The following is a 20,336-nucleotide window of genomic DNA, read 5'->3' on the forward strand; positions in this document are numbered from 1 at the left end:
TTTTTTGTGTGTGTTTGTTTGTTTTTTGTTTTTGGACTTTTATTTTGTTTGTCAAGAGTGTCTGTGCCGAACAGGATTGAGAACCTGCTCAACTGATTCAGTATTCAGGCTACTTTTTTGCAACAGCATCAACGTGAGAGCAGAAATAAACTGATTTTTCTTTTGTGGAATATATCTATTTTTATTTTAAAAAAATCAAAAACGGGAAAACAGAGCAAGCAAAGTAAAACAAGTGTACTTTGAGGGCAGTTTCATTTCCTTTCCACGTGTCACAAGTTATCCAGTTATCCAAGTCTAATAATCATTTAGTTGTATTTCTCCCGGAATTCTGCTCATTTCAACAGAAAATCAGCTGTATGGGTGTATCATGAAGGGTGACTCCTGCTATCTGATGACACTCGATTGGCAAAGAAACAGAAAAGGAAAAACCCATCACAATGACGGTCTCTCTTTGCTTTCGCATAACATGCTCTAAAATATAAACACTAGTCAGAATAAGTCGTTAAGAGTAACATTCTCACACACCTCACGCACTTTCTGAAAGTCTTTAGCAGCATCAACAACTTTTCGCTGATGAGACAATAGCAGATAGTTCCATTTAATGCGGGAGGAACCATTCAGTCGCGGGAAAGGGGTGTCAGGAAACTGCCAAAAGACGCAAGGAGCCACCAAGGTAACATTTTTATTGTGGTTGTTAACGTGGTCAGAATCCTTCATCTGACTTGAAAACTTCCACGGGAAAGCGACACGCTTCAGGAATACGGAAATAACCGCAGACTGGAATCCCTGCCCACCCCTGTGAGACCGAATGGACTCGACCTACTCAATCATGCACTTCAGCATACACTGCAAAGAGCATGCTTTCACCTTTAGGATTGTCTGTGCTTCTTGAAGTCACCCTGGATTATTCTCTTGGATAAAGCAGGTACGCAGACCTCCGATTTTCTCGTTTATTTACGTACACAGACAGTAGACCATCTTACGTGCTTTGAATGAGCTGTAGGTGGAAGACGATTGCCTGATCTTGATTTATGAATAGGTTACAGGCAAGGGTATTGTGGCGGATTAAATAAAAATCCTGTCGGTGATCATCTCAGCTCAGCAGAGCCAGAAGTGTGTGAAAAATTAATTCGAATATCCAGTTTTCAAAGACACTTTATTACAGCAGTTTTATTTTACGAGTCATCATACTTTTCAGGATTTTAAGAGCTGTCTAAAGTCAGTTATTCAAATTTCAGAAAATGTTGGAATAAACTGAGCAAGGTCGGACTCATATCCTCCCCCAACATCCCTGAGGTTAAGCAAACTTTCCACCAGCTCACCATACACACTCATCTCTTCCTTGAGTAATTTTTGGACAACATACTCTATCGCTGCAGTGTCAAAGACGCAGATTTGTGGCCAACGGTAAAAGTGCAAGAAGAGTAAAACAAAAAGACAGCTCAGAGCAGTAAACATCCAGGAGATGGAATAACACTTTCTCCTCTCTCTTTTAGCGATTGTTTTATTCACTCGGAGACAGACACACACGGGGTGGAGGTGGACGATAGGGAGGGGGGGGGGGATATATCCATATTAGGAAGTCGTGTCCTACATAATAGACATGGCACAACTGCCACTGAGCAAGGCACAGGTGCCTGCAGTCGGAACAGCAATTCTTGTCACTAATATGAGGATCTGAAACCGCTGGAAGGTCTGTGGTGTATGACAACTGTTCTCTCAATCTCTGCGTCAATTCAACCTCTCTCAACTCATCTGTATGCTGTGTGTGTGTGTGTGTGTGTGTGTGTGTGTGTGTGTGTGTGTGTGTGTGTGTCGGGGGGGGGGGGGGACATGTGGCGAGGGAGGAGTGAACAGAGGAGGGTCTGGTGTTTCGTGTTTGATGGGGGGTGATGCATCTAACTTTTCTCCTCAAATGATGATGCACTCATGTGAGGTTGCGCTTATTGTAGGGACACAGTGGGTGGGTGGGTGGGGGGTGCGGGGGCGCATTAAACGTTTTACGGTTTGTGACGCGTTCATAGAGGTGATATTGTTCAAAAGTGGGAGCGTGGACAAAATTAAGTATGCAGCCCGATGAGAGATTGTACTATCTGCCGATGGCACCAGCATCTGTTTTTACGCACGAAAGCGATTGCGCATGCATGGTGGTGAGACGGAGACTGTTGAGCGGGGGACAACTGTGTAGTGTCGTCTTTTCTCTTTCCTGGACACTTGAGACTAAACACAGACGCACGAGCACACCGTGATCCTGCTGCTAGGAAGCGATGGAGACATAAATGAAACAAAGACACGGTGACGCGCATGTGTGCGGTTTAGTGACAGGGACAAGTCCGCGGGGACAAACTTTTCTGCTTCCCCCTTTTCGCCCTCGATCCTGTCCGCGGTGTTTCGCACACTGGGCTTATTTCCATTTACGTTGCGTTCAGGTGCTCCCACTGATCAGAAATACCCTTACGGGAAAGACAGCAGCACTCTGCTGTGGCGCTGGGTATTGTCGGATGATCTCGTGTGTTTTAACACAAGACCATGTATAGAATACCTAGTGAACTTCCTTATAGATGAGTGAATTACAGGAAATGAAGTTGACACTGATCCCAGTTAGCACCAAAAAAAAAAAAAAAAAAAAAAAAAAAAAAAAAGTCAGATCTCACTGACAAACCATACATCAGCCTATGCTGTATCGTATATATCGTGTAACATATTGATTCACAGGTAAACTTGATTATATATAACAATAAAGCAACAGGAACGGTAACAGAAAATTATATAAAATTAATTGGTCTATAAATGTCAGAAAATGGCGAAACTTTCACAGAATTTGCCGGCTGTTTTTCTTAATGACTAATTGTTGCAACACTATTATCAACATGGGGCACCTCTAAATTCCAGTCCCTTATAATAGCTTAATACTAACACTCCTAATAGTTAGGCTGTCTCACAAATTATAGCCCCATCTCGGACTACTAATCCAGGACACATATGAATTAGAATAAACTGTATGTGGGAACAGAGATATTATTTTTTTCTAAAAATCAATTTCCTCTGGAAACCCCATCAGTGAACTAAAAATTTACCACCCCAGAAACAATACCATGCCAATTTCATCTCATGAATGACGACATTTCCGACAAGACTTGAAGGCAGCACCGGTGAAACGACAGATAACAGTGAGAGACCCAGAGGAGCAACGAGAGAGAGAGAGAGAGAGGAGCATATACTGTTCTACAACCACAAGGAGATAAGGATTCGCCAGAGATAATAATAATTGTTGACGATTTTTGCAGAGTTGAACATCGGGTCGCGATTGCCAGGTCTCTGCTCTGAAACACAGCCTACAGAGTGTCTCCTGTTATCTCTGCTGGATCTGGACTCTTTACATTTGCTTGTGGAGAGCTGCACCGGTCTTCTCTCTCTTGATGTGTGTGTGAGTGCTCGAGCCCAGCGCTGTTTTAACTGGTAAGGAAGTGACTGTATATCATTATTATTGTTCGTTATTTTGAGGGTGCGATCGTAGGGCTGCCACTGCTGCTGCTGCCAAAACAGACTCTTTGCTTTTAAGCTATAGTCAGAGAGTAAGTGTAGAGCGGACTGATTAAGAAACGGCCAGCAAAAAGTACATGTGCTCACAGCGCAGATAAGGGACATTTTGAGGAATGCTTGACTGATTAAAGAGTGGGACCTTGCGAAAAAGAGCCTGTGATACATTTAGGAAGCGTGCCATGCAAATGATAGGCAAAACGAAGTTCTTAAATAAATTTTATAGTTATATTACAGGCGATATAACAGTAGTATAAGGTAGCACAAGATAGCTATAAACTCAGCAGGAGAAGTGAAAATGATAGCTATACCACAGGTAATAATAGGAGGGGGAAAACATAAATGTAAAGATAAGTCTCAGTAAAAGCTATTAAATATGAAATACACCTATTATGGGTACATTTCAGGAATATTATGGGATTGCCATAGTGATCCTCCCTTAGGGGCAGGCTGGAGTAGTTATCAGAGGAGATAGTTATGTAAAAGCACACATTTTGCGGTAGAGAGAGAGAGAGAGAGAGAGAGAAAATACGCCGCGCGCGTGCACACATGCGCGTGCGTCAGCCAGGCTCACTTCCATGTTGTTTGTAGTTTGAGGAATACAAATGTTGAAAAAAATGTGGGTGTTGTCTTATCTGGTGTTGTTTTAATTTTGGCTTTTGCATAGTAGCCTGTGTAAGGCGCGTGCATACACACACACACACACACACACACACACATACTCAACTCTAATATTCCTGTTGTCACTTGTGTCGGGGGGCTTCAGTGCTTGGTGTTTTCTCTGAATGCGTGCATGGTGACATAAGTTCTGTGTTTTGCATGGTTTTCCTTGAGTAATAATCTGTAACAAAGTCACAGTGTGCATGGGTTTGTCAGCTGTGAGTTTTCTGCTCTTGACAGCATTATCCCCCTCTCCTTTGATATTGACTTTCTGCGGCGTACTCCTTTTTCTTTCTAGTTGTTTATAGATAGAGTATTTCCCCCTGTGTCAGGTCTCTCTCTCTCTCTCTCTCTCTCTCTCACACACACAGAGAGGAGGGAGGGAGGGAGGGAGGCAGGAAGAGAGACAGAACGTTGTTTTGCAGACAGGATTACATTGTCTCCCCCATGTTTCAGACATTATGTTAAACATTTCTCTCAAAGCCTGCAGCTCTCACTCTGTGGTTGTACAAATGAATACAACACCCTGAAACACAGCACAGCAACAATAAATGATCCAACTTCCCCAATTTGACTGTTAGATAATGAATAGTCCTTAAGGGCGCCACCTGTTCTACTCATAAATAGTACTGAGAATAGACTTGAAGGGACATATTTAGTCGGTGAAGCTTTCGGGAAAATTTTAAGAATGCTTTTTCTTTGTGTGTGTGTAATGACAGCACTGGCAGACATGCGCTCGGCATACATGTTTTTTCACTTGTCCGTCCAAGGGAAAGTCACAAACCTGAAGATTTCAGCATATGAGTGTTTTTTTTAGATGGTTATGTCATACAAGTGTCTAAACACTGTTATGTTTGAGGTCACTGTTGAGCATCTTTTAGAGAGGCGAAAGAGGAACGTGAGCTATGTTTAAATGTGACATACAGTATTGTGGCTATTAGTCAGCTATTACAAATGTGATTCATGTCGAATCAAGCTTCTACAAGCTTCTCGCAGTTGCAAAATGACCGAGTCTGTACAGGAAAATGCTTTTTTTCTTTTTTTGGAGAGCCTGTTGCAGATGCCTCATATTAACAAACTGATCCCTCGAGATCTCACACATGACTTGAGCAAAGCTTTTTGTATTTGATTGCCTTCCACCATTGTGCCTCTTTTCATACACTGAATAACTGCCTCATACATTCAGCGATTGTCAATAGAACTGTTTGTCTTTTGTAAGCAGCTTGTGTGCTTACTTTTCCATCGCCATGCTTATCATGATCAAACTTTCAACTGTACCATGACTCTTTACCTCATCCAAAGACTTGACTGTTTTGTAAAATTCAACCCCTCACCCCACCCCCATCCCATTTTCTCCCTCTATCTGTGGGAGTAAAATTAGCAATTTCATTTTTTTGTCTTCTCCCTTCAGAATGTGGAAGTGTTTTATTGGTGTGGCGAAAAACAATGAGGACAAGGCAGGGCTTTGTGGTGGCAGAAATGCATTTTTAACCCATGTGAATGAATGGCGCCTCACATTCCACAGCAGCAGGCCCTTTACTGAATGGCAGCACTAACACGGCTGTTTTCATTACTCATTACTGCCCTGTGCCTTTTCACCACGGACATAGTCATTTACCTTCACCAACTAAGAGGGGGGTTCAACACTATAAAGACTGTCATTTTTTCAAGAATTATTACTGAGATGGATATGGGGCAGACCTTTGTGTGTGTGTGTGTTTACTGATTAAAGTTATGGTCTCTGCTGAATTTTGTCTTTGATGAGCAGTTAATATTAAAGCTTCTGTAATTTAAACATGTACATTCACAATGAATCACATGACTGTGTAATGGTGTTGCTTGAAGTGATTACCCCACAGTGGATTATCTCGCAACTGTTTTTAGCAACTGTTAGCTCAGTTTTTTTTTTTTTTTTTTTTGGGGGGGGGGAGGGTTCTGGCCCACAACTTTACTGTTTTGATGTACTCTTGTTGCTCTCATAGAGTTGTTTTTCACCAAAAAAAAAAAAGATTCATGATACCTGCTCAGAAGTATGAGAAAGACAAACTTATCAACTAGCTAATCTTGTCCGGAGCAGGTAGTTTAAGATCAAACAGACAAAATTAGCAACTAACATAATGGAGTATTTAGTAGGTAAACAACAGGATATTTCCCCCAGGAGTTGTAGATCTCAGAGCTATGAAGATAGTAAATATTGTACTTAGATCCATCAGGTGGCCAGAAACACAACGAATGCTCATGTATAACTGCTAGATATTTAGGCCTGATGAGTTTCTGTTTACTAACACATTTGACATATCAGCATAAAGGGTGATGATAAATTATGTTAGTGTTGTAACATACAGCTTTAATGCAAGACATTTTTATAACCAGGCTTCTGTTTATCAGCTGCATCTCCCTGTTGGTATGTCAGTAATGACAGTGAAGTCAAATGTCAAAGACTTCAGTGTGTAGATGTCCCAGCAGAGACCTTTGCAGTGACCAAAATCTGTTTTTTAATGTAAGTGACGAGTGTTATCATTGAGCGAGGTCTCTGTTGGTGGTTTCAAGCACCTTGTGGAATTCATGTTTGGAAGAAATCCAGCTGGATTGCACATGTTCATACTTATGTCATAGATTGAATCCATTCAGTGTTTTTCTGAGTGTAATTGCTACCCTGCTTTGACTCGGCTTCTTCATCTCTGACCAAACTTCTCATGGTAATGTTGCATGGCTTTGAACCAGAAGGAGTGTGAATAAAGTAAAGACATCAAATCACAAGACAGACTTGTTTTCCTTTCCCCCAGTTAGGCTGCTCTCAACTGTTCCTTGTTATGCTTTAGATTATATCTTCTCTTTTTATTTTTACTTGAAAGCACAGACATATCTGCCTTCACTGACTTAAGTAACTTTCTGTGTCATATTGAGGTTGGCTTATGGAGAGCAAACAACAAGCACAAACCTATTTTAGCAGCTGTTTGTTTGTTGTTTATTTTTATTACTGTAGGAAATGAAACAAAAAATGAAAATGAAAAAAAAAGAGTAGGAAGTACTCTGCTTCTGTTGGTGGTCCAGACATCATTTTAATATGAAGTCTAGTGTCTGTTCTGTGGCGATGGCATTGATTCCCTGGTGCATGGTGGGGTTTCCACTCTGAAAGGGCAATCTCTCTGTGTTAGCCTAGAAACACCAAGCTCCTGGATTAAATTATAAATGAGCCCTCCACGGGCAACATACTGCTCACTTAGAAGGAATTTACATTTCCTGCAACTGGCATCCAACACATTTCCAGAGTATGGATATGTCTGATAACATTCTTGGTTGCCTTTAAAAAAAACAAAAACAAAAAAAAAAACAAAACAAACAATTGGTAACAGGTGGGTACTTAATCCCTTTATTTGGGTCACATTTCCATCCTCCCCACCCATATGGATCAATAGTCTCTGCCAAACCTGGCAGCACTGTCCAGGTAGTAAAGTGTGAAGCCCAATAACTGTTTAAATTAAACCCAAAGAAAATGTTGTAGTAATCAGGGGATTAAGATAGGAGAGGGGTTAGAGTTGGTGGGGGGTAGGGGAGTTGCTGGCTGGGGGGATTTAGGCACAGGGCCATATTAACCTTCACCCATGGTGCTGGTGTTGTGTGTGTGTGTGTGTGTGTGTGTGTGTGTGTGTGTGTGGAGGGGGGGGTAGGGGGTGTTGAGTAGGGCTCAACTGTTGCGTATACTGATCATTTTTTCTTGAAAGGTGCTGATACTTACTTGATGTTTTCCCCTGAGATGGTTAGAAGTTTCATATTTACCAAAATCTTACAATGACAGTAGAAGCTCTGCTGAAAGTACAATGTGCTTTAACGGAGAAATCCACTAAAAGACCAACTTAAAAATAAAATATTAACACTAATAATGAGATGTTCAGAAATAGAATCAATGGAGTGGAAAAGAAAACTTCACACATTTTGTTTACTGTAATTACTTAATATGGCTTCATACTGATGTTTCGGTGCAACATGCCATTTTCAGAGTTACTATTAAATAGACGGCATTGTTGTTTGTACGGGTCCTGTCATTACCAAAAGTAACAACAGCTGAATGTGGGTGTGGAAACAACCCACACTAATTAGCTGGAACTATAATCCATGCTTTTTATTTCATTATATATTACAAAAGACTACAGTATGAATATCATTTCCACAATTGTTGTAATATTGACTGCATAATGGAGTCAATTAAAATTAAAATTTGAAATGAAAAATTAAAATTTGAGCTACATTATTTAAAGCAGTATAAATAGAGCCAGCACTAAATAAAGTCCATGCTGAGGATGAAAAAACAAAGGATGCACCTGCTTTTCAGTGACAGTAGCTGACATGACAGTGTTTAGAGGAAATGTTTCAAGTCATTGAATGTTAAGCACAACTCTTAAATATTTGAGATAGTTATGATTTCCTGAAAATGTGCAACCATTAGAGAGTTCAAGTTGGGACAGTTTATTTTTATTCAGTGTTGGTTGTAGTTTGAGCTAATAGTTAAGAAAGAAACAATACATTTTCTTTCTTGTAAATTAACTATAGTAAAAGTTACCATGAATAAAAAAAAAGATTTGTAACTGATGTCAAAATGTTGGTCGCTGTCCTAAATAATTAAATAATAGTAAGGCAGTGCAGGGGTGACGACTGTGTTTTGCTGAGGTTTTCCTTTGTTTCCTTCATCTCACACATGTAGATTTGTGTATACGATATTGAACACTTTTCCATTTGGCACATAACACCACTGACAGTTGCCTGGTTTGACTAGCACTGCTAGAAAGCGTACTAGAAACTAATAATTTCATCGACTGTACAAAGGCTGAAACCATCACTTAAATGAGAGGTGGACCACACTGAGTGGCTGGTAATCTGATAATCAGGGTTGGATATCGACCCAGTTTATCAGTGCAGCATCTTTAGAGCTACTTGTCAGTGCAAAGATATCACAAGATGAAATGAATTGGATATTTTGTTTTTAAAGAAAGCTAAATCTCACTTCAGTGGAAATGGAAGTCTTTGTACTACATTACAAGCTGTGTTATCCATCTCTGTCACTCATGTTGATTTTCCATCTTACACATTATTGATGATGCCATGAAATAACGCTCAAAAGCACACAGCGCTGAGCTGAATGTGCCGGATTCATTAGCAGTGCTTATCAGGTTTAGCTGACATAGTGATCATAGTTAATAGATTTCTGCCTGTGTCCGTGAACTGACGCTTGGCATTGTTGCCGTGATTGCCGCGGGATTAAAGAAGAGAAATAAGCTTAGCTGGGAGAAATAGCCCAGAGAACCACGTGGCTGTGATCAGGGATTGGGAGAGAGAGAGAGAGAGAGAGAGAGAGAGAGAGAGAGAGAGAGAGAGAGAGAGAGAGAGAGAAGGGGAGAGCTGCCGGGGGAAGGAACAGCACTCTTTGTCCAGCCCAGATGTCACTGTAGTAGACTACCATTATTGATCCACTGCTTTACACACACGCACACTTATACCTTAATTAGACAACATCAAAATGGGAATTTAAAAGGATATTGTCAATTCTGTGACATAAAGACTTTTTAGCATTGATTCACCTTTACTTTTAAAAATGATGTCTGGGTATAGTTCTTTAAACCAAGATCATACAAAGCACTCCGATTAATGGGAAGTATGTTATATTGTAGTGTGTCTAATAAAGTAGTGAACCATGGACCCTTGTAATAGATTGGTTTTGTCAGTGATACATTATATTGTGTAGTTCCCTCTTCATTTATAATAAGCAGCTTTTGTTGCTTATGTATTCTTTCTACCTTGCCTATCTAGTCTGCTCAGCTCTCTGCTAGACTGAGGCCTTCTCAACAGCCTTCTTCATATTAGATGGGCCACACAAACTCTGTGTGTACGTTTCGCGGGGGGGTTGCTGGGGAGGGAGGGGACATGGCACCCAAACTTAATCCAAACTCACAGCAGCCCAGAGGGCATTGGTGGGGGTTGGGTGAACTGTTTCCCAAGCAGAGAGGCTCCTTTTTAGCATTCATCATTCTTTTCCTGTTAATAAACACACCCTAAATGGGAATGAAAATGTTGGTGTTATCATTATGCAAATTTAGGGTGTTTTTATGGTTCTTCTTAAGAAAAACTCCACTGATCCACAGGAAGCCATGCTTTGTAGTTTGTTGTTTCAGAACAAAGAGGAGTCATCCACAATCAGGATGAGCCAAGAAGTGATTTTTGACAAGTACAGATCAGAAGTATGACAACAATTAGGGACTTCAGAAAAATGTAGTGGTAGAAATACTTACAAACTTTCATTCTCGCTCTTCACTTTCACTTTGAAGCAAATATGTAGCTACTACCTACTCCACCACTTTACATACACACACACACACACACACACGCAGTCTAATGTCCCTCAAAAGCACACCATTGTTGAAGAAGAAGAAGAGCTTTATTGACAGTATATATATTTTTACATACACACTGAATTTGTCTTCTGCATTTATCCCGTCCTTAGTTGAACACACACATGCAACACCCAGCAAACTACATGCAGTGAAACACACATCAGCAGCTGCATCAAGCGCCCGGGAAGCAAATTTGGGGTTAAATGCCTTGCTCAACGCCTGGGGGAGCATTTTTTTCGCATTAATCACTCCACCACACTCAAAATTTTCCTGCCCGTCCAGTGGGGGAATCAAACCGGTGACCCTACAATCACAAGCCGCTTCTCCAACCTCTAGGCCACGGCTGCCCCCACAGGTTGTCTCATCTTAGTAGGAAAACAACTTTAAATACAACGTATATGCCTGTTTTCTGCTATCTAGCTAGACTGAATATATCAACTATTCTATGTCTGTTACATTGTAGTATGATCTATTAGTCTGAAATAGTCTTTTGCTCTTTTTTGTACAGTGAATGGAAAAGAGTGGATGTAGTTAGTGCAGACTGAAAGCCAGTGATGTTGCATGTCTGACCAACTCAGGGAAACAAGCTGGAAATGTCTCCAGGCTACTGCAGCTAATCATTCAGTCCACAGAGGAACTGATCGTTAGCCACTGATGTCAGCCTAACCTTGCCCCGATGCGTTTTTAACCAAGTGTGTGTGTGTGTGTGTGTGTGCAGGCACGTGTGCGTTTGGGAGGTGAAGGGGGGGGGGGCGCAGGCGGAAGGAAGTTTGGACTTTATCCTGTCACAAATGTTTGCTTTTCTGATCCTTACAGAGAAGAACAACATGATTCCTTTTCTCAGTTATCACATTGTAACTTACAAATACATTCATCATTTTAATGAATTAATACTCCCAAAGGACATTAATTAAAAGCAAATACATTGGGCTTAAAATGAATAGAGTTTCTGTAAAAAAAAAAAAATGTTATTGACATGCTTGCATGTTTTGTCCTCTTGCTCTGGGAAAAGAATAGAAGTGGTGTTCTGGTAGGGCAGATCCAGTCATATGGAAACAGAGATTTCTCGTTTGCTGCCAGTAACTGTAGGCTGCAGCAAAAGAGTCAAAAGAGCAAATTTGAATTCTTAATCAACAGCCAAATGAAAGAACTAGAAAATTCAAATTTGGGCAATGCTTGTGTTACTGTGACAAACTTACTCCCTTCCTTTTTGGTAGTGAAGGGATTCAATAGGTGTAAGGCCACAGGGAAGAGGGAGTAGTTGAGGAGCTCTGGCAGGGTCAAACAGGCTTCAGGGTCACCGAGGACAGAGGTGAGGGGGAGGGTGTCGCCCAGGGGCTAATGAGCTCACCCCAAATCCACATGTGGATCAAAGGTACAGTTCAACTCCAAGCGTGTGTGCAAGATGAATTTAAGTTACAGGCATCATCTATTCTAAAGTTGGCAATCAGCACCGAAGGAAAGGGGAAGAATAAGTAAAGCCTACTCTTCTTTGTTTTTAGTTCCTCTTTTTTCTCATATGCACGCAAAAAAAAATTGCAAAGAAAACCTGTTATAGACAAAAATAGTGCAAATACGTATCTCTCAATCACTTAAGCGTTATTATCACTTATGAGTGATACACATGGCAAGTGAGGTTCTCTCAAGGTCCTTGCTGTTGCTTGTGCTTTGTTCATGTTGATTTTTCCTTTTCACCTAAGTGGTTTTCCATTTGAGAAGACAGATGTAATACATATAATATTATAGGCAGGGTGCACTGATTTTACACATTACACATCTCTGTTTATAGAGGCTGGCTCTGTAGCATTTTTTATTTTTTAAAATGTCCCTTGAAGAGTTATCTTATCTTAGGAAGTATTAATTTTCTAGTGTTAAATTGGTGAGTACTCTTGTAAATCTCCCCTTTTTGTGCACAGTGACTAAACCTGACAGTCTAAACCTGGAGTGATGACTTATTATATCTATTGTATTTACCCTGTTAAGAGCAGAATCACCACATTTTTACCTCATCTGGATTTGTGCTCCCACATTGTGTTTCCTGGCCTCTGTTTGCTACCTCAGTTCCCAGCTGCATCTATGTCTGTCTATAGCTCAGGGCCTTGCAGTCAACTACACAGGGAAGAAGAGACCAAAGACAGGGATCTTTTTAGTACCCCCCACCCCACCCTCACCCCCACCACCTCAAACCATCCCACCGCCACAATACACACAACCCCATTGCAGCAGCAGCAGCAGCACCACCACCTTTTTCCATCAGCTCTTGATGTTCTGTAAAGAATCCCCCAGCACATTCACACCCTCCCTTCAGCTATCCCTCCTGGCCTCAGGGCCCTGTTCCCACATTGTATCCAGATGTGAGGAGGATAGTAGAGGGGAGGAAGGCAGGGGCCCCTGGTAGTGCCCTCCTCCACCTCCAGCCTCAAAAGCACCATTCCAGCTAAACACATCCCAAGGCTGGAGGTTTTCCAGTGTTTTCAGCACCAGAGTATAAACAAATGAGTGATGCCTGCACAGTAGATAACCCACTTTAACTTAGACTTTCATTTCAATATTCTATGAGGTTTTGGGTTGCGCACACAAGCACCAATATCTATATACAGTCAACATCATGTACCACTGTATCATCCAAGTGACTGCTTCAGTGGATTCCCCTTAATCTAAAACCATACTGTAGAGATGAAAATCTGTTGCTCTTGAGGCCGACTGGCTGTGATCATTTAATCCTCGCCGTAGAACTCTATTTAAAGAACACAGCCGCTAATCCCATCAGATTATACTGTACCTGAAAAACTTACAACTCACAAAATCACTAAATTAATAGTCTTAAAAATTGCCACAAAAGCATGTCTTCCCTAAAAAAAATGAAACAACCCCCCCCCCCCCCAAAAAAAACTTACTAAATACATAAAAATAATACCAGGAAATAACATAAAAATCTGCCCCATTTATGGAGTCATAATGTAATAATCATGCATAGGCATGAGAGTCTCATATTCTGATTTGACTCCTTGTAAGAGCACATTGATTTTTACACCGAGGTTTGAGCCAGTAGTCCCACAAGCAGTTGGTATGCTGAGGTTTAAATACCTGGACAGCTGGCTCCACAGGCGTCATTGTCCCAGATAGATCTGATAAATACTTTATGTATCAGGATTTTTGAAGTTTGTACTGCCAACTCTTTCATTGGAGCAGCAGAGAATTTTATGCCAAATTTTAGTTTTTTTAAAACCACCCCTTTTCATCTTAAAACCTTTTGAGCAATACCAAATAGTTAGTGTAAAAAAGCACCTGAAACCACATTTCATATGAGGCTGCTGTATTTAAAACAAGTTCTTCTACTAACAGTGGGGGATCAGTTCAAAGTATCTTATCAGAATCAGTTAAACAAGTGTGGCTTTCATTCTATAATACTTATGCAAGTAAGCTGCATGATATCAGCAATATAAGATACATAATTGTGAGTGGGCTCTGTCTGATCTGCAACGTGGGGCCATTATTCTTGTAACAGTCAATGTCTTGTGTACACTGTATGACACAATTTGAGCTCATAATTGCTGCTGTTGATACTGTTATTTACGCTGGAACTCCTGATTCTTTCACAGAATTGTCTGTCTGTTTGTTGTCATCACATATTGATTACAGTCACCATGTCTCTGTTCTGTCTTTGTAAGCTAAGGCTTTGTGTTTTCCTGAGGTCATATGCCGTATCTGATTTGCTTATCGTAGATTCATACAAATACATGCAAGTGAGGCAGAAGACTGTCTCCACTTGCGTGTGTGTGCCTAGGAGTGAGTTGTCTCCATTTTTAGTAACCCGTCCTGTCGCCTTTCGGTGTGGGCTCAGCACGGTGTGTTGTGTAAAGCTGTCCACTGGTGCGATGTGGAGAGAATGACAGTGTGCGTAATCCTCTGTCACTTATTTCTTGTGTAACAGACCTGTCGCTGTTTAGTGGTGGCCAGTTGGCTGGTTGGCTGGCTTAATGGCTGTTTTGATGCCTGGCTGGGGCAGGTAACTCCCTTTGGAGGCGTCTGCTCTCTTCAGGGAGACCTGCGCAAACACGACTACTTGATGCAACATTTGCTTTCTCAAGTATTACCATCAATTGCTCCTCTGAATTGAGTGGAGCCCAAACTTGAGATAAAATGAGGTTGTGGACATATAAAATAAATAATTAACATTTAAAAGAAAATTTACAACTAATTAGACTTCTCCTCACACTTTCATTCTTGTCAAACTCTCATAAATAGAGCGGCTAATATTACTGCTAATACTGTGACAACTGCTGCTTGTACCTCATGAAATCCTATCCTATATATCTTAAACTGGGCTGAATTATTGGTATAAACACTATTTTCTATGTTAAAAGAGTGTATTTTTATGCCATACAAACTGTATTTAAATTCGGGTCCATATGACCTGCCAGTTGTTGTTTCTGAACCGTGTGGCACAGCTCACAGCTGCAAGCCAGGATTTTACATTGCAGTTTGTCCTTAGTATCACAGTTAGTCCCAGAATGACCATGAGCAACTGCTTATTGGTGTCTAATAGTAACACAGAGCAACCACAGAGGATTGATCCTATATTATGCATATCATAAGGACTGTATATAAAATCCCCGGCTAGAGACACATGGGCTTTTGTGATGGGCAAAATACACGGCCTTTTAGCTCCACAATTACATTACTAAATTAACAGAATAAAAACAAGGCTGGTTTTACAGCCATGCTACTTGCTAATGCTCTCTGAAGTTGCAGCGTAAGCATGCTGGCCTGCTCACAAAGACAGCGATAATATGCCAATGTTACAACCCACCACTCAGCTCCGACCTCCACTCCTCTTCGGACTGTCTCATTTTGTCTTTGCTACGTTTTGCAGTTGCTCTTATTGTCTCATAATGACATGAATGTATTCGCGATAGAAGCACATTAAAGCCCAGAACCTCACACCCAGATGTGAAAGGGTACCTCATATGTCTGGATGAGACGTCAAGGCACAAAGCAAAAATGTGGTATTTGATGCCCTGGTAATGAGACTGGGCTCATACTGGATGAAAGTATGCTATAGTGTCTTCAGAAGTGTTTTCAGGAAGTAAAGAATTTATCTGCCGTACATACAATATGCATGTATTACAAACATCAACCATACACTATTGTTGTCCAAGCCCATGGAAGACACTTTTCTTCATTAGCAAAAAAAAAGAAAAAACTTTGAAAGCTTAAAGGTTTTCAATTGACTGCAATTTACTATTAATATCCCACTGACATTATTTAGCCAGTTACCTCAGCCTGACATTCATGCCACTGTAGGTGCATGCTTCCAGATGTTGATCTGGTAAATGCACTACTGTCTAAACACAACAACTGGTGCAGATCAGGTTGTGCCAACGAGTTTATTGCAAACAGGCGGGTTGAGGAATGTTTCTCGTTTACCGACAGGATGCTGCGATCTGGTTTTCTTAAGCTCACCTGCACCACGGTGGAAAATGAAACAGAAGAATGGCTAGACACTCATAGAAATAAGATGACTGACTTTCTTTTTACTGGTTCTTAAGCACAGAGATTGGACCTACCAACTGTAGTTGGAGATTTTCTGACTTTCAATGTTTTTAAACTGAAATCTGTCAAAACAGGAAAAAGTAACTCAAATTTTCATGAACTCACTGTTTTCCACACACAGCCACCCACAAACTTGATGAATACATACATATGATGTGTATGCTTTTGCACTAACACACACACTCCTACATTTGCCCTGGTTGGTGTGGGGGTGAAGGGGTTAGAGTGTAGCTAAACTAGCAGACTGTCTCAATGGGTCTGTTGGATGAATGTTGAGAGAGTGGATCCCGGCCAGTTTCCTGTGCTGTGGTTACAGTGCAAAGACTATGTGTCATAACAAGCTGTGTGTTTAATGTTTTGATCATTCTTCCTTAAAAAAAAGTTTCACTTAGAAGACACCAGGCAGAGCAGACAACCAGAAAGATGTGCATTTGTTTTTCGTATCCATCTTCTCATCAGACAGTGGTCGCCAATAGCCCAAATACCTAAAAAGTACTCCTGCAAAACAGACATTTTCTGCAGTGTGCAGTCCATGGCCTGCATTTCTTTCTGTCTTGCTCTCTGTGTGTCTGGATCTCTCACAGCTCCCTCTCTCTCCCTCCCTCTCAGTCAGCTCTTATTATCCCAATCTATCTCCCGCCGTGACTTTACATCACTATTTACCACTTATCGGCCCTCTGCTGCCCTCCCTCTCATTATTTGCTCTGCCTTTTCTACTCTCCTTGACATGCATCTCTCTCCCTCTCTTTTCAGATGCTGCCTTGTTTTCCTCACTATTAGTTTAGAGTTTTTCCACTGGGTGGGTTAACAAGCCGGCATGATTTCATCAATGTGAATCAGTCAGTCTGATAAGACATGACCCAGATGGGATCTCCAGCTCTTTTTATACAGCCATCCATCACAACCACATAATCCACATGAGCTCGCACTCACCGTAATGCCTGTCAGCCTGCATATGAAAGAAATGTGTCATGTAGCTTCAGTGCACTCTCTAGAAAAACTCTGTGTCCTGTGTATAACAGACTAACAACGTGTGTTATTCTCATCTAGCAGCCACAGTTCCTGTGTAGTGCTCCTTTTTTTATTATTATTTTTGGCTATAAAATCCTGGGCAGATGTTTCAGGACACACACACGCACAAACAAAAACACTCCTCGACTATCCCTTTAGGGACTCATTATGGTCAATGATGACTGACCTTATTGAACTTCATTGAACCTTGCTTTCATATTCCTGTAATAATCCCATGGAAGATTTAAAGGCACATTAAGACAGTGGATGGTAAAACATTTCTTTTGCATCTATTTTAATCCATTAAAATAGATGCAATAGAAATGTTAAGAAGACATTTTGGGGCAGTTAGGTGAAAAGATCTCATATCTGTATGGTAAATATGAAGGTATCAGCAGAAGCCTATAGTTTAGCTTAGGATAAAGGCTGTAAACCGAGAGTAAGAGTTAGCCTGAATCTGTCCAAACATAAAAGCTCACAAATAAACATGTTTTCACTTGTTTCTGTATATAAAAAAAATGTCTTATGGATTAAACAAGTGAGCTTCAGGGGTGCTTTTAGGCTGATTTTGTTGTCTTTAGACAGGGCCAGGCTAGCTGTTACTCACTATTTCCTGTCTTGATATTAAGCTAAGTCTCCTGGCAGTAGCTTCATACTGTATTTGTGATACAGACATGAGAGCGGAGGCTGTCTATCCTCTCATCTAACACTCTGCAAGAAAGTGAATAAGCATATTTCCCAAAGTATAGGACAAGCTATTCTGTAACATTCCACAGAGAACACGTGCCCAGATATTCCAATCCATTGTATTTTATTTACTTATTGACAGTTTTTTTTTTACTTCAATAACATTACACGCAATGTCATAATGTCTGTTCAGACAGAAAGTGAAACACATTTTTGCTCCATGTGATTCACTCAAATTTTCCTTTGAACCTTTATTTCTCCAAAAACAGCCATTTTATCTTCAGCATGTTAGCTGTAAGTTATCTAGCAATGGATGCTTTGACTGTGAGTGGGAGTGTGACTGCATGTGCATTGGAGATCAGCTCAGCCTTAAAGCAGAACTCAGAAAGTTATTTCCAGTTCTTTCTGATATTTCCCCCCAGTCTCTCTCTCCTTTTTCCTCTCGTCTCTGTACATTTATATCAGATTCATAAAGCTCTGGGATGCATGTATTTTTTTTTCTCTCTCAGACAGACAAATTCATGTCTAACCACATCTTTGCCTACAGACACAGACAGCCTATACAGGCTATTGATGATCTTTCTAAACATACAGACTTTTTGTAGAGTGATTTTGTAATATGTATTTACACAACATCATATATCACTATTGAGATGTTGTTTCTGTGACAGTCCTGGAGGGATATACAGCTTCTATATGGTAAAAGGTAATTTATAGTAAGTCAATGGCACTGCTTTTTATTTTCTGTGCTATCACGCATTCGGGTGTACGCACACACACAGAGGGTTCAATACTCAATACAGTGTGCCACCTTTTTCACCTTTTCCAAGGGATGGAATTTGATTTTACCTACAGGTTACTTTGTTTGGAGTTGTGCTTCTTTATAATGTGCTTTTTTTCCCCCCCTTTTTTGTTGGCATGCGTATTTGTATGTTAGAGCTGTGTGTGAACCATCTTGCAACAACAACAACTGCCTGTTGGAGCCCACACATTCTCTCTGTAGTAGAGCCATCAAGAGATTTCTGTGGAAACCCTCCCATCCTGCCTGCCAGTTTGTGTTTTGGCGAGCAGGCGGTAAGGAAGAGTTGAAAGCAAATCTGTTGCCCTGTTTGGTTCTCAAATCTCCTCTTGACAACTCTTACAGGATGTGTTCTTCAGATTTTGCCTCAAGGTTAATACAAGTTGAAAACAAAGCACACAGCAAACAAGTAAGCAAGTAGAGTAGTCTTAGAAAATTGAAATAGACGACCTGTATGTATTAATGCAGAGATGAAAACCTTGGTGTGGTTCCCTAAATGCATTCATTGATGGTCAAATTAGCTATTAAGGAATGAAAGGAATGAAATACACCAAAATCCTTTTTGGTTCTCTGGTACAGCATTGACCTGACAGCTCCTGCTGACACATTTTGAGTGCTGTGTTGAGCTGTATGTTACTTACATTTACTCTAGCGGAACATTTCTGATGCTGAATTTCAGACATTAAAATGTGTTGGTGATGTTGGTGTCAGCTCTTGGGGTGACTCACACATCAGTTTCCTGTAAACCAATGCCATTTCGTTAGCTGCAAAGGTTGAAATTGTCTTTTTTTTCTTTCGGGGAGCCAGCTGGTGCAGTGAGTATAGGATGCTGGCTTCCCAGATCAGTCTTGCTGTGTGAAATGACAATTCTTTGTGGTAGATTTTATCATCTCTGGCTTATTAGTTTTCATTTCATGAGTCAGCCAAATTACAAAATGAAACTCTTTTATTAATGTGCTCTCTTTGCGCTGCTGTCTTGACTGTTTATGCTACAAAGATGCACGTTTATACAATACAGTATGATGAGATGGAAATGGGTGCTGTGATTCACTAAAGAACACTTTGGCAGGTAATACTACAACACTGGATCCATTCCATCATGTTGTTTGGGTGTGCAAGTGATGTGCGTGTGTGTGTGTGTGTGTGTGTGTGTGCAAACTCTCTAACTCGCTGCGGTGAGCGGCAAAATAAAATGGTTACATCAAAAAGTGTGACAGTGTGAAAGACTGGTGGCCAGCTTTGAGGTCAACGGTCTAATTACACTTCAGAGAGACTGATTTAGGTTCAGTTGCAGAGGTTGTTTGAGGCTGCAGACAGATGGATGAGCACAGAGGAAGAGGAGGGAGAGTTGTGAGATGAATGGACAGCTGGCCATGGAGTGAAAAAGGATGGAGGAGTTTCAATTTAGATTTAAACTGAACACTATTACCACGAGTGTCTCCTCTACTTTTGCCGCCATTACACCAACAGGTTGCAGTAGTGCTCGTTTTACCCGTGCTCCCGGTCTGTTTCAGCTCCATCCCTCTCTGGTCCACACTGCCTCTTTGCATGGCTCTGAACGGAAAATAACGAGACATCTTATCTTTGATCAAGCATGGTTGTACCTTTGTAAATGTGCATGTTGTGCATATTTTAGTCTTCTTGAATGTCTGTCCTTATAAGGAAAATGAGCAAGATCCTTCTAGATAAGCACATTT

The 20,336-nt window shown here is 40.8% G+C and overlaps 1 protein-coding gene across 3 annotated transcripts in view; it reads left to right on the forward strand.

The window, feature by feature from the left end:
* The first annotated feature begins 821 nt into the window (after nt 1-821).
* LOC124064433 (zinc finger protein 516-like) overlaps nt 822-20,336 on the forward strand; it is a 45,303-nt gene continuing 25,788 nt past the window's right edge. For 2 of the 3 annotated variants that reach the window (XM_046398886.1, XM_046398888.1), the window contains exon 1: nt 822-925. The gene's annotated coding sequence lies outside the window, so the exon portion shown is untranslated. Of the gene's footprint in view, nt 926-1,989; nt 3,460-20,336 lie in introns of those variants that run through there. The other variant, XM_046398887.1, reaches the window with a different exon arrangement.

Source organism: Scatophagus argus, chromosome 9 (genome assembly GCF_020382885.2).
Source record: "Scatophagus argus isolate fScaArg1 chromosome 9, fScaArg1.pri, whole genome shotgun sequence".
NCBI classification, from domain to species: domain Eukaryota; kingdom Metazoa; phylum Chordata; class Actinopteri; family Scatophagidae; genus Scatophagus; species Scatophagus argus.